Raw genomic sequence first — 16200 nt, 5'->3', positions numbered from 1 at the left:
AAGGCAGCTAATCAGGTATCTGTCCTGGATAAATGTAATTTTCAATCATTTGAAGCTTACAGCAATACTTTTAGCACAAAAGAAAACTAAGCTGGACTTTAAAATAATTTGACCCACTCATGACTTGTAACAATAAAATCTAGGTTAATATTTTGTCACACTATAACAGTGACCACATTTGAAAATGACCTTGCTGGGACATTTAGAAGTAATAAAGGATGCTACATAAATATAAGACTTTATTTTTGTTTTACGTTACTGTCGAAAATAAGGGCAGATGTCTCATGCTTGGTAGATGCTGGGAGACCAGAATGGTTTGAATCAATTGCACTGAAGTGCCACCTGATGCATCAGAAATTCTTCAGTCTAATCTATTTTTTCCAGCTGTTTCTATTCAGCAAATTGTGGTAGCCTACCTTTTGAATTCCTCCACAAAGTGAATGGAGCACCCTAGGTTACTTCTGGAGTGTGAGTTTTAATAAACAGCTGGTAAGTGAAGCTTCAGTATTGACATACAGTAATAACCCAGCTTGTATTCCTGAAATAAATAAGGACATTAAAATATTAACAATTTAGCTGTGCTGTGCCTTTTATTCTTTTGTGTAATTTTGGGCAATTAACAGCAAGAGCACACAAATCCCACAACGCCGACAACAACCATACGGAAATCAAGCCCTGTGGATAGATTTAGGATGGAGAGCTAAACTGCCTTCTTCCAAGCTTTTGTGAGCTTTTAATATTAGTATGCCAAAGGTAAAGACTGGACTAGAATTTGGTATAATAGTATGACAGTAAAATAGGTTTGTTTGAAAGCGATCATAGTAATATAAATTTAGTTTGACTTCATTTTCATGGTGGACATTGAAGTTGAACTAAATGTTGTATTCACATCACTATTCCATGTTGAAATTGATGTGATGTGAAGTTGTTAGGTCAGGAGGAACATTAAAGGTGTACTGCACACACTAACACAGTCTAACAGTAACAGACAATCAAATCAACATACAAAACATTTTCTGATAAAAGGTTTTCTTTATTGCAAAAACTTACAGTATTTTATTTGCACTTTTTGCATGCTCTATAACATTTTACATCACATTTTACAAAGGTACAACTTGATTATTAAAACAAGGACAACTTAAAATCTTGATTTATAAAAATGTATACAATGACCCCAATCATCCCATTCCACCCACTCATTACTCTTGACAACCAAAATTATTTCTGAAATATTGGTCATAAATATGGTGCAAAAATGCTCCAAAATAAGGCTCAGAATGCACCAGAGGGCATCTAAAACCCCAGAGCTTCTAGGGCCCTTAAGCGGGGCCTGGACCACGGCCACGAGGGACTTCACACTTTGCGCTGTGATGTGCTATGTGAGCACATTAATTCATATTAAAATTTTGTAATCCTGTCATGGCACCCCCCTATTTGAAAAGCTTCGTACGGGCCTGCTGCCCTCCCATCTACCGCATTGGAGACCTTCAAACTATCTTTAATCTAACTTTACTGGTCTTTATCTTGCACTAAATGTTATTCCCATTATCCTGTATCTGTACACAGTGGACGGCTTGATTTTAATCATGTATAGTCTTTCCGCTAACTGGATAGCACGCAACAAAAAAGCTTTTCACTGTACCTCAGTACACGTGACAATAATAAACTAAACTAAACTAAACTACTGTCAATGTTTGGCATTTCTGTGGAACTTGATGTTCAGCTTCTGAATTAAAACTAGAACAATGTGATTAAAAATAGCCTTAGATGAGAAGTGTTGAAAGAGAAATTGGCCAAAAATATTTGCCTTGCTGATAACCATAATGTCTGACAGGGATTCGGGTCCTTTTATAATCCCTTACTCCTGGTGGATTTGATTAATCCCTGGAAGAGCAAGGTTGCAAACATACTCTTTGTTAATTGACCTTCTCTATACGCCTTTAAGAAGTACTTTTATTTATTGCAATATGTTTGTATGTTGATCTTTGAACCAGCTGAGGTTCTGATGAGTTTCACTTATTGCAGGAACAACGGACCATAGTTCTCCATTATTCCTGTTTCATGATGTTATGCTATGAGTGGTGTTCTTGAATGGATTCACCATAGACCCAATCTCTGTGCTGGCTGGTGTTAAGTGAGGCTGCAACATCTCCCCACTCATTGTAGATAGACACAAAATGCTGGAGTAACTCAGCAGGTTAAGACTGAAGAAGGGTCTCAACCCGAAACGTTGCCTATTCCTTTTCTCCAGAGATGTTGCCTGATCTGTTGAGTTACTCTAGCATTTTGTGTCTTTCTTTGGTGTAAACCCAGTATTTGCAGTTCTTCCCTTCCCACCATTTTTCTCTCTCTCCCATGACAACTGTACCTCCTCTCCAGCATGCATTATGTTATATGGTGCCGATCTACAAGACAAAGAACAAACTGTTCAACCTACTCTGTCTCAGCTCGAGAACCAAGGTCGGCCCAGCTCAAGTCATTGAGCTGCAGTAAGCAGATGACATTTTGCATGTGCATGTCATGCAGCTTAAGAAAGAATGAGTTTCACCCTTACAACGTCCCTATATATAAATGCCCATGCTGTGCAACAATGTCCTCCCAGAACAGCACCTATGAGACTCTGTAAAGCATAAACCCCTTCCCATATCTCAAGATCCACCTTCCATGTCCCCACACAATGCCTGTAGGTGGAAAAGAGTGATTGAAGATCAAAACATTAAACCTGGAGAATGGCCAATTGTCTACCAAGAAACAATGATATACGTGCTTTTGTGTGATTCTGTGGTGGATTATATATAACAAAGCACTGGAGAAATATCATCAATATTCTCTCTGCAAGTCTTCCAAATCCATAGATAGAATCAACATAAATATCATCTCCCTGATCAAATCTTTGGTCAATGTTCCCATTATTGGGGCTCTTATCGTGTTCCGCTGCTTCTGATGATTAGACCACATTGTTCAAATGTCTGACACTAAAGGAGACAATATATTTCAAGCTCCATCACAACATGGGACCATGTCAGTAGTGACAAAGACTGAAAGATATCCCACAAGCTTGCTGCTAATAATTGGCCTCAGTGTTAATGTGAATCACCACAGAACAATGCTACAGCAGTTGTAATACTCTCTTCAGCAGATGTACTATTCAACTGGCTTGCTCCATCCATATCCTTGAATGTTGTAGGAGCTGAATCCATCCAGGCAACTGGAAAGTACTCTCCAAAGCTCTTGACTTCTACCTAGTAGATGATGGAAAGGCTTTTGGCATCTGGTCAGAGTATCAACATAGTCACAGCAAAGCTGTATAATTGATCCATAATCCTACGAGTGGAGAGCACTGGATCATTTCATCTTCCCATCCTCTCCGGTCCTATTCAAATTGAGAGAGAAGAAGATGTAGACTCTTATTTGCAGCTGCAGCCTTTTGCGTAGCTATCTTTCAACAAACCAGATCTATCAACTAATACCTGTGAACGGATGAGATTACCTGCAACAATCAATGCGAGTTTTGCCTAAATATCCTAATAACAGGTTCTTGACACATTTGTACCATTGACATTAGGTCACTAAGTCTCTAATATTCTATGTTATCTCTCATAACTTTATTTCAATGCCAGTGGAAAACAATGCATTTTCTGCACAAAAAAGTTATCATTCACATAACAAAATCCATGACCCAGTATTTCGATAGAAGTTGTGATCCCAATATTGATCCCAAAGGCAGGTAGGGTAGAAGGGTCAATAGGGGGTGGAAGTGGTTAGAATAGCAGGAGGATCCGTTCATACCAGGATGCTGGGCATTTCTTACATAATTTTAAATTTCCAGAGGAAAGGTTGTGCTTGAATCTTTCCTCTGGGTTCCTACAAAGTGGACTCAGTCTCTCTGAGGCATTTGGAATGCCTGGTCCCAGAGCAGACTGAAGGATTTCATCCAGCCTTAGAATGGCTGCACTGATGGCGAAAGAAAGATATGGTCTTCATTAGTGTAGGAGGGAACTGAGGATGTTGGTTTAAACCGAAGATAGACATAAAAAGCTGAAATAACTCAGCGGATCAGACTGCTGTCTGTCCAATCCATTGAGTTACTCCAGCTTTTTATGTCTATCTTATGATCCTCTTTAGGTTAGTTGGGGATCTGATCTAACTGAGACAGCTGATGAGATCTTACATGTGCCAGTGTGCTGCGCCATCTATGCAGATGTTAATCCACGGGATTTACTTACTTACTTACTGCCTATTATGCCTCCTAGCGTGTAGGGCAGCAACAAACGTCCTCCACTCCTGTCTGTTCTCGGCTAGTTTCTGGACACTACCCCAGGTCAGGTCCATTGTTTTCATTTCCTCCTCTACAGTTTGACGCCAGGTGGTTTTGGGTCTCCCTCTTTTCCTTTTCCCTTCCAGTGTCCAGTGCATGGCTATTCTTGGGATGCTGTCTGGTTCTCTTCTCAGTATATGGGCAATCCAGTTCCAGCACCTTCTCTTATGTTTGGTATTTACAACTTCCAGTGGCTTCCTTTCGACTTTCTCCATTGACATTCATCCTAGCATCTGTCGATAGTCCTGGAAGTCCATCACGCACAGTAGTTGATTCTTTCAGTTACTGTTTCCGAAACATATTTGTTTTTACGAGACAGGGTTGTAGCTCTGTGCTCAACCTCCAACCTGGAGGACCAGTGGATCGCTCTTCGTCTCGCCTCTACCCTTCGACATGTCCGGCATGGGAGACCCTAACAGGAGACAAATATCCCGCTGGCATAGCTCTATGGGTCACTGAGACACACAAGCTCCCCGACCACGACAAGGTTGCAATCCAATGTGGAGCCAGGGGATTTAGACTTTACATTTTAGACTTTAGAGATACAGCGTAGAAAATAGGCCAGTCTGCGCTGACTAGTGATCATCCCGAACATTAGCATTATCCTACACGCTAGAGACAATTTACAATTTTTACCGAAGCTAATTAACCTAAAATTGGGATGTGGGAGGAATCCGGAGCACCCAGAGAAAATTCACATGGTCACAAGGAGAACATCAAAAACTCTGTACAGACAGCACCCGTAGTCAGGATCAAACCCGGGTCTCTGGCACTGCAAGGCAGCAACTCTACCGCTGCGCCACCGTGCCGCCCTTAACTTGAAAAGACTGTCGAGCACAGTCTGTCATTAATTGACTTCATAAATGATCTTCCTTGCACAATAGGGTGAGAAGTGGTGATGTTCACTGATGATTGCATCATGTTCAATCCTTGTTGTAATTCCTCAGCGAATGAATGGATGATGTAGCAAGACCTAGAAATGTTCCAACATGGGATGATAAGTGGTAGGTAACATTCACGTGATGGAAGGGCCAATAATGACCATCTATAACCAGGAGGAATCTAAATACTTACACCTGACATTCAATGTCATTCCTATTGTTGATGACCCCAACATCAACATAGAAACATAGAAACATAGAAACATAGAAATTAGGTGCAGGAGTAGGCCATTCGGCCCTTCGAGCCTGCACCGCCATTTAACATATTATGGGTCACCACTGATGAGAAACTCAACTGGACCAATTGTATATGTAACTAGCCGGTCAGAAGCTGGGTATCAGTGGTAAGTGAATCTCCTCCAGAATTTCCCTCCATCTGACTGGTTTATACTTTCAATCTGTTCTATTCGGCATTGGCTTAGCTTGATAGACTTGTCAACTAGTCATTACCCAGCCTCTGTACTTCTGTAATTCCATCAATCATAAATCAAAGTCATTAAAAATGGCTGTTATCATGAAACTGTGGATAGACTGAGATGCCTTTGCATTGTGTGTGAGAGTGTTTCTAAGGGAGGTGAAATTGTACTTGGTCATCACATCAGGCCAAGTCTTTCCCACAAATGTCATTAACCTTCCGTCAACCAGCTCCTGCTCAATGACGATTTCATGATGGTTTGCTCTGTTGTTTCATTGATCCGAGCGTTCTTCACAGAATCTAATAATCAGTGCACAATAATTTTTTTGTTATTTCATTAAATAGAAATAGAAAACACTAAATATGTCAGAAGGAACTGCAGATGCTGGTTTACATTAAAAATAGACGTTGGAGTAAGTCAGTGGGACAGGCAGGAACTCTGGATAGAAGGAATGGGTGACATTTCGGGTGTCGAGTTACTCCAGCATTTATTTAGAAAATACTGAAAATACGCAGCAGATCATGATGAAAAATATTTGACCTGAAACATAAACTCTTTGTTTTTTTTCACATATTCCGTCTGACCTGGCTGCTTCTAGCCTTTATTGATTTTGTTCCATCTTTCCACCTTCTGCTGTTTTTCTGATGATTTTCATCCATTTCATGGTTGAATCCATCGTGCTAGCATAACGCTGCTTCTTGACGGATGCTGTAGTTAAGCTGCAGTTTACTCATCCTTATCCAGCTCTTTTACAGCCCCCACTATATTCCTTCCAGTTCATTATGTTCTTCCTCTTCTATATCACCAGAGCCAAATGGATAGTGTTTCACTTGACTTGAAGTGGTGAGTACATTGAATATCAATGACCAGCAACATTATGTGGCTTATGGTATTATGGTACACCTCCAACAGCAAGTAGGTATGTCTTAATCCTAGCACAAACTATATTTCTCATACATGCTACATTCACTATCAATCATTGTACTCCATACAGACAGCACCCGTGGTCAGGATCAAACCCGGATCTCTGGTGCTGTAAGGCAGCAACTCTACCACTGTGCCCTATTTGGCTTCAATATGTATGCTGATTTCCTTTGGCTAGATTTGATGATGGTGCCACTTACCATTTATCCATTAAGCTCTTTAAGATCTAGCTCTTACCTGTGTATGAAGGAACTGCAAATGCTGGATTAAACCGAAGATAGACACAAAAACCTGGAGTAACTCAACGGGTCAGGCAGCATCTCTGAAGAGAAGGAATGGGTGACGTTTCGGGTCGAGACCCTTCTACAGACTAAAAGTCATGGGAAAAGGAAACAAGAGGTATAGACGAAGATGTAGAACAATGAAAGAAAGATAGACAACAAAGTAATGATGATAAAGGAAACTTCATTGTTAGCTGTTTGCTGGGTGAGAATGAGAAGCTGGTGCGACTTGGGTGGGGGTGGAATGCAGAGAGAGGGAATACTGGGGTTATTTGAAGTTAGAGAAATCAATATTCATAAGTTAGAGAAATCAATATTCATACCACTGGGTTGTAAGCTGCCTGAGCAAAATATGAGATGCTGTTCCTCCAATTTGCGTTTAGCCTCACTGACAATGGAGGAGGCCTAGGGCAGAAAGGTCAATGTGGGAATGGGAAGGAGAATTAAAGTGCTTAGCAACCAGCAGATCAGGTAGGTTCAGGCGCACGGTGCGAAAGTCTAGCTCTTACCTGTGCTTTGTTGTATGTTAACTGTTGCTGAATTACTCTCCTGTGAGGGCATTGGGACATTTCCTTCGATCAAAGATAGAACTGTCAGCAATTACTGTACCTTTGTAAATGTTAGGAAGTTCAGAGATACGATGTAAATGTGAGAGTATATTGCCAATGAACCTCGTCCAAGTCAGAGTTGGTGCCAGAACAGTGAAACCGTTCACTTCAATGACGAAGGACAACTGCAAAGGAGAGTGGAATGTTCACAACTATTTTTTTTTTTTTAAATTATTTGAGTTGGTTCAGTCGTAACTTTTTCAAATGTTTAGTGAAAGACCAAGTTTTAATTTTTAATATTTTGAAGATTGTATACATACATTTTAATTTTTAATTGATTTTCATCATTTTTAAATATCTCAACGTCAAAGTCCAAAGTCTTGGGGCATAATTTAGCCATATTCTTCTTCTTGGCAGGATCTCAATGGGCTTGTTAGTTGCATGACAGTTCCATTCGCTGAACGCTGCTTTGAAAGCGAATGTTATGACGATAGTGCACGCATTTATATACATAGTTTTGTTGTGAGATACAACATGAAAAAAACCTGCAGCCCACCTGTACACTGTTATCTGTACACTGTGGATGGCTTGATTGTAATCATGTATAGTCTTTCCGCTGATTGGTTAGCTTGCAACAAAAGTTTTTCATTGTACCATGGTACATGTGACAATAAACTAAACTAAACTAAACTAAACTAAATTAAACTGTGTCCCCACTGAATATCCACTAACCGTTCACACTAGTTCTGTGCTAGGCTACTTTTTCAACCACTCCCTACGCACTAGGGGCATCTTACAGAGGCCAATTAACCTACAAACCCACACATCTTTGGGATGTGGGAGGAAACTGGAGCACCTGGAGGAAACCCACCTGATCACAGGGAGAACATGCAAACTCCACACAGACAGTACCTGAGGTCAGGATCGAATCTGGGTCTCTAGCACTGTGAGTCCGCAGCGTTACTGGCTGTGCCACTGTGCCACCCATGTACCTTTGTAAGTGATGAGTGCAATTATAATAAACTCCTATAATTCATGGCATGATGCACACAACACATGGCACATCATGTGCATAGTGGAATCACATCAGTGCAAAAAACAGGACTAATTTAATGAGCCATTTAGGATGCAATCGAATTTCACGCTCCACATGCCTGCTAGATTAGCCAACAAAGTGATATTTCTAAGAATGGTAGGTGAATATTTAGTGAGGGATTCCAAAATCACTTGTTGTCATGCACACTGCAAAGTGTGTTTGGCTATGGTTCAATGGTTCAATGGCATTTTATGGTTACAGGTATCTGGGTACAGTGAAATTCCTTCCTGCATACAATTCAGTAATATATGATGATATATAGGCACCATCATAATTAAATACAAGAAAGTAAGAATAGTGGATTACACCAAGGCAGTACACAAGAGTTGCCATGTTTTCAGCACCATCTTGTATCCTTCAAGTTTCAAAGTACTTTAAAATATTATCTAAATGGTGGCCGATTGGGAAAGGGGGAGATGCAGCGAGACCTGGGTGTCATGGTACACCAGTCATTGAAGGTAGGCATGCAGGTGCAGGCAGTAAAGAAAGCGAATGGTATGTTAGCTTTCATTGCAAAAGGATTTGAGTATAGGAGCAGGGAGGTTCTACTGCAGTTGTACAGGGTCTTGGTGAGACCACACCTGGAGTATTGCGTATAGTTTTGGTCTCCAAATCTGAGGAAGGGCATTATTGCCATAGAGGGAGTGCAGAGACGGTTCACCAGACTGATTCCTGGGATGTCAGGACTGTCTTATGAAGAAAGACTGGATAGACTTGGATTATACTCTCTAGAATTTAGAAGAGTGAGAGGGGGTCTTATAGAAACTTACAAAATTCTTAAGGGGTTGGGCAGGCTAGATGCAGGAAGATTGCCTGTGGGGAAGTTATTCACAGCAGAAATCCTTTATCTCACACAAGAGTGGTGAATCTCTGGTCTCTGCCACAGAGGGTAGTTGTGCCAGTTCATGGCTATATTAAGAGCGGTCAGAGTTGATCCTGGTACGGGATACTGAGTTGGATGATCAGCCATGATCATATTGAATGGCAGTGCAGGCTCGAAGGGCCGAATGGCCAAATGGCCTACTCCTGCACCTAATTTCTATGTTTCTATGTTTCTAAAATGTAAAGTCTTAACTTGGCCTTAAGGGCTGATGTAGGTTGGAACTGCAGATGCTTGGTTTATGCCGATGAAAGGCATAAAATGCTGGAGTAACTTAACGGGTCAGGCAACATCTTTGGAGAAAAGGAATAGGTGATGTTTTAGACTGAAGAAGGGTTCCAACCCAAAGCGTCACCTGGTCTTTTTTTCCAGAGATGCTGCCTGGCCTGTTGAGTTATTCCAGCATCTATCTAAAAGGTCTGGTGTCCTGGTGATGGCATTGGGTCAGAGTTGCCTGGCCAGACAATACTTTGATGTCCTCCAACGCTGTTGCGCCGCTCCGCACCGCTGCAGGCCGCATCTGACCGCTGCGCTCAGCCTCCAGGAGCGGCGCATGATCCAATCGATCCCCAGGCTGCTGAAGGGCCTCTAGCGGCACACTCCATTAACACCTCGACGTGGACACTCAATTCCCATGGCCAGCACTCTGACCATGCATTCCGGTGCCTCTGCAGCTCATGTGGAACACTGCTCTGAGGATCCAGGAGGTGGGCCGCCAGCCTGCTCACTGGCACCGTTCCTCTCCTCCGTCCACCAGCACTGCCATCGTTGCATTGTCGCCAGGGCTGCATCGATCCAAGAAGTTGCTTCCTAATGTTAAAAGCAACTTTCTAACTCTTGCTTAATCTTACAGAGGAGGAAGCTGGTGGTAAACAGGACACAGAATCAAATACCAGCAAGTGGTTCTGTGGTTCTGGACTTGACTGTGACAACCTCGCAGAGCAGCACATTAGCGCAGCGGAAGGGTTGCTGCCTTACAGAACCAGAGACCCAGGTTCGATTCTGACCACAGTTGCTGTCTGAACGGAGATTTTTATGTCCTCCCTGTGACCGAGTGGGTTTTCTCTGAATGCTCTGGTTTAACTCCCACTCTCCAAAGATGTACATATTTGTAGGTTAATTTGCTTTTGTGAATAGTGTTTGTGTAGGGGGGTGATTGCTGGTCAGTACGGACTTTGTGGGCTGAAGGGCCTGTTTCCGAGCTGTATCTCTGAAGTCCAAAGTCTAAAGTTTCTGGCTCAGAGCTCTGAATGCAATAATCATCCTTTAAATAAGGTGTATTCAAATTTGTATTGAAATGTGAAGAAAAGTTTTGAGATGTGGGTTTGGAAAAGCACAGTGAAATTATAGTGGATAGACAAGAAAAGTAATGAGGAGGTGTATGTAATGATACAAGAAAAAGCTTGTTTGACTGATGCCATCAATTAAAAAAAACGAGTCATGTTTAAAAAGCACCTTTCTTGGCCTTGGGTCTTTCTGAAGTGCTTTGCAACAAAAAAAGCAGTACTTTGGAGTTGTGAGAAATGTACTAGTCAATTTGTCTAGAGCAAGCAGCCATAATAGTACCATGGTATTCTGATTCAGTGATGTTGATTGAAGGGAAAAACATTGGCTGGGGCATGGAGGATAATAACCCATCTCTTATTCAAAGCAGTACAGTGGGATCTTCTGAGCTCATCCAAGAGAGTCGAAAGAGGCTTGGTTTAGTGTCTTATCCAAAAGAGAGTACCTCTGAAAATCCATCATCTTTACAATTGCACTAGACTGCCAGCTTAGATTTATTTCATCAAGTGTTTCCAACGGCTCCAGAGGTGACTGTTATCAGTTACTCCCGCATTTTGTTGTCTATCTTTTGTATAAACCAGCTTCTGCAGTTCATTTTTATTATATCTTGTCTGCTCAAATGTGAAATCTCTTCAAGGTAGGCTTCCATTGAAGAAGTTCTCCTGCTCCAATATCCCCAACAATCAGTGCGAGGAAGGGTCACCAATGTCACCTATCCATTTTCTCCAGAGATGCTGCCTGACCCGCTGAATTACTCCAGCATTTTGTGTGATGTGTGATGGCTATCAATTTGACCTTTACTGTTTGATTAAATGAAAGATACAGCATGAAAATAGGTTCTTTGGTCCAACGAGTCTGCATTGACCATTGATCACCTGTTTACACTGCCTCTATGTTATCCTACTTTCACATCCACTCCCTGCACATCAGGGGCAATTTAGTTCATCTATAAACCCGCACATCTTTGTGATGTGGAAGGAAACCAACTCCTCACACAATCACAGGGATCAAAGTCTTCAGGTGATGTAGAAAGAAAAGAAGGTAATTGTTTCATGTATACGGTATCATATGATGATGGTGATGATGATAATGATGATTATGATTTATGTTGATTCGGTTGCATTTATTGATGTGCAATAAGAAAGAATTGAAGTAATCATATCAATCTCAGGGATTTAATGGCAGAATGAAAACAACCCAGTCATTAAAACTGGACACAAAGAATTGAAGATGTTTGTTTACAAAAAAAGACACAAAGTGCTGGAGTAACTCAGCATTTATGGAGAACATGGATGGTCGATCTTTTAGGGTGGGGACCCTTCAGACTGATTGTAGTAGAGAGCGAGAAAGCTGGAAGAGCGGTGAAGGTGGGACAAAATCTAGCAAGTGATAGGTGGAGATAGACACAAACTCCTGGAGTAGCTCAGCGGGTCAGGCAGAAGAAAGGTCTCGTCACCTGGAACGTCACCTGTTCCCTTTCTCCTGAGATGCTGTTTGACCCGCTGAGTTACTGCAGCATTTTGTGTCCATCTCTGGTGTAAACCAGTGTCTGCAGTTTCATCTGATACAAATGATAGGCGGAAGCAGGTGAGGGGGGTTTTGATAGGCACATGGTAGTACAAAGCCCAGAGATGAAAAGACAAAAGTTGTGAGTTAAGGATAGAAGAGGCGTGAAATATGAAATCAGAGGAAGGAATGTAGATGGAATGGAACAGTTGAAAATAGGGGGGAGGGATGTTGTGTGTAGGAATGGACTGTAGATGCTCTAGGTTAGTTAACAAAAATTGGAGAATTCAATGTTAGAAAACAAAATACTGAGCTAAATTTCCAAATGAGTAAAGAAAAAAGGCCACCTTGCTGAAGGCTATATTAGGCTGTGGTGAAGCTGTATCCTGAATAATGCATTCAACTCTGATCAGGTAATCTGCAAAGCAGTGGGTAAGAAGCACAATGAAGCTGATTACTATTGTCACTGGACCGCAATGTACGGAAAGGTTAGCAACAGCCAGGCTCCAACCTTGGCAGGAAGCATATGACAAGTGACGTTATGAAAGTATACGGGACTCTAAATGGAAGAGAAAAGGTTAATTCCAAGCACTATTTCAAATTAAATGATTGCTGCAGGACTAGAAAACAATAAATCAAATTGATAAATGGGAGGTTCAGAATTTATGTCAGGATGCACTTCTGTATATAATGTGATTAATCCCTGGAATCAAGTATAAAAACATACAGTAGCTGAAGGAACTCCAAGAACCCAAACGTAATACAATAGAAATGAGTCAGTAGGACATCTGTGCCGGAATGACCAATACGACACTTGCACCTCTGTATCTGTTCACCTATGACCTGCCATGCTTTACCCTGCCAATGAAGTTGGTTGGATGGACAACATCCTTATCTTATGGGAGGTTTATTCAGTAGTTTAATAACAGAAGCTGTTGGGGTGGGAGATTACAACCTTCACTGGTTCGACAAATCAATCAACTCGGCGTGCACAATCAAATAAGATCAAATACAACAAGTTGTCCTACAACTTTAGCATGTGCACGCCATACACAAGAAGAAGACAGAAGCTGTTCCTGAATCTGGCGATATGTTTTTAAAGCTTTAGTATCCCCTGACCGATGAAAGAGGGGATCAAAGGGAATGCAAGTAGTCCTTGATTCTGAAGAAGGGTTTCGGCCCGACATGTTGCCTATTTCCTTCGCTCCATAGATGCTGCTGCACCCGCTGAGTTTTTCCAGTGCTTTTGTCTACCTTAGTCCTTGATTATGTTGGCTGCTTTGTTGACGTTGCATGAAGTGTAGAGGGAGTGGATGTGGATGTGGAGTGAGGGGAAGGGGTGTGAGGCTGGTTTGTGGGACGGACTGGGCAGCAACCACAACTTTCTGCAACTTGTCATCTTGGGCTTTTGATGAGCTGTTGCTAAGGCAATTTGTGATGCATCCGGATGGGGTGCTTGCTACTGTGCATCTCTAGAAATAGTGAGGAATCATTAGAGCCTTGTTGGATTTACTAAGTCTTATGAAGAAGTAGAGGTGCTGCTGTGCTTTCTTGGCTGTACCATCAATGTAGTTGGACCTTCATTGGATTATTGCTAGGAACTTGAAACTCTCAAACATTTTCACTTTGGCACCATTGACACTGACTGGGGCATTTACATCACCCCGTTTCTTGCAATCGATGACTAACTCCTTTGTCTAGCTGACATAGAGGGAAAGGTTATTGACACCATGTTACTAAGCCCTCTATCTCCCTCCTGTACTCCTTCTTGTCATTGTTCGATATCCAGTCTACTCAGGTTGTGTCATCTGCAAACCTGTAGATGGAGTTAGAGCAGAATTTGTCTGCACAGTCATGAGTTGTATAGGAAGTATAGTCAAGGGCTGAGAATGCATCCTTGCCAGGCATCTGTGTTAAGAATTGTCATGGCTGATATTTTGACATCTATCCGTATTGATTATGATATATAGGTCAGGAAGTTGAGGGATACAGTTGCAGAACAGAGTTACTATGTCCTAGGTCCAGGAGTTTGACGATGAGTTGGATTGGACTTATGGAAGGCGGAATTATCATTAATAAATAGGAATCCTGTTCAGTAATCCCTGATAACATTTACTGGAGTTCCTTTCATGGTTACAGTACATGCAGTAAATTTTCTGTTTTGCTTCAGGACAGGAAGGTTAGTTGAGTAATGATGATGACAGACTCAGTAGAAACAAGGAACTGCAGATGCTGGTATACAAAAAAGGGCACAAAGTACCGGAGTCACTCAGCGGGTCAGGCAGCATCTCTGGGGAACATGGATAGGTGATGTTTTGGGTCCGAAGAAGGGTCCTGAAACATCAACGATCAGAATAAACGGACGTACCTTTAGGAAGGAGGAATTTCTTTAGTTGGTCGTGAATCTGTGGAATTTATTGCCACAGAAGGCTGAGGAGGCCAAGTCAATGGATATTTCCGCACTGTATCTCTAAACTAAACTAAAACTAAACTACATTGAATATATTATTCCGATGTCTGCATATTGCACATGTTACTGCACTCTCCAACGTGTTGTCGAGTCTCAGTCATGCTAAAATTGGAAGTAAATCTTTGCCAGGCCCGTGCAGACTGATTCACGGCACCATTATCAGCATCAATGAACCTTTCATTTTCTGGAAAATTTCACATCAACTACGCAATAAAACAAATCTGCCATTGTTTTTTTCAAGGTTACGATGGTGGAAAGGAAGAAATTCCAAAGAAATCCAGAACAATAAGCAGTATTCGTAAAACAAAAACCACAGGCATATCAATTGGTAGTTGCTGTGATCTTTGTCATAATGCACCATAAAACCATCCTAACTATGCATCATAAGTCATTGAGTTAATATTTGCATGTCATTAGTTTACAGTGGGTGACAATTATTCCACACCCACATTAAAAAATACACCGATGATTTATGTTATATGCTTGTTATTCGTTGACCTTCATAACTGTAATGAGATTGAAAGATAATTCCCCATACTGAATCTGCTCTTCCTCATTGACACGTAGTTATTAGATCCTGCCAATTAACGTACATAGTATCATAATTGTTCATCTTAATCAGTAGCTCTTCCCAAGCAATGGTCTTTCATTTTCTGTGTTGTATGTTTTCTTATTCTATGAAGGAGGTAAATTAATTACAATGGGACATAAAGATGGGCAAATAATGGGTGGTGCTATAGGAGGGGTTTTGTTGAGGTTAGTTTATTGTTACTACATTAAAAATTATGTCTGTAACCCATCTTCTTTCCAAGATAAATGCAACTTGACTGAGTTGTTGCGTTTACTTTAGAGATACAGGATGGAAACAGGCCCTGCGGCTACTGAGTCTACACCGTCCATTGATCACTCATTCACACTACATAGTTATCCCACTTAAAACTAGGGGCAATTTACAGAGGCCAATTAAGCTACAAACCTGCATGTCTTTACGATGTGGGAGGAAACCAAAGTGCAATAGAATGAACGTACTAACCAAGAATCACCTGCACACTGGTTCTATCCTACATACTAGAGGCAATTTCACAAACGTCAATTAACTACAGCCTAGCACGTCTTTAGGATGTGGGAGGAAACTGGAGCACCCGCAAGAAACACATACAGTCACAGGGTGTAAATTACAAGCACTGACAGCACCTGTAGTCAGGATCGAACCCAGGTCTCTGGCGCTGTAAGGCAGCAGCTCTACCGCCGCGCCAGTTAATTCGTCAAAGTACCAATGTCAAAGAAGGAGGTCAAAATACTGTCTGTAAACATAATTCATTTTTATGAAATTAAAATTTCTCAGCAAATGGTTTTGCCAGTGTGGGGGTGAAAATGACCAGTATCAGAATAGCCTCATGCTTGCATATCCGTTTAAGAGTCAATTATTGCACAGTAGAGTATCATTACCTCTTGGCCAATGAAGGCGGCATTGTCAGAGATGCTGATTTTCAGAGGAGATATTGGACTACAACCCTATTTGCTCTCGCAGTTCCC

This window comes from Leucoraja erinacea, chromosome 13 (genome assembly GCF_028641065.1).
Source record: "Leucoraja erinacea ecotype New England chromosome 13, Leri_hhj_1, whole genome shotgun sequence".
NCBI classification, from domain to species: Eukaryota; Metazoa; Chordata; class Chondrichthyes; order Rajiformes; family Rajidae; genus Leucoraja; species Leucoraja erinaceus.
The sequence above is the reverse complement of the archived record's forward strand: the minus strand, read 5'-3'. Positions refer to the sequence as shown.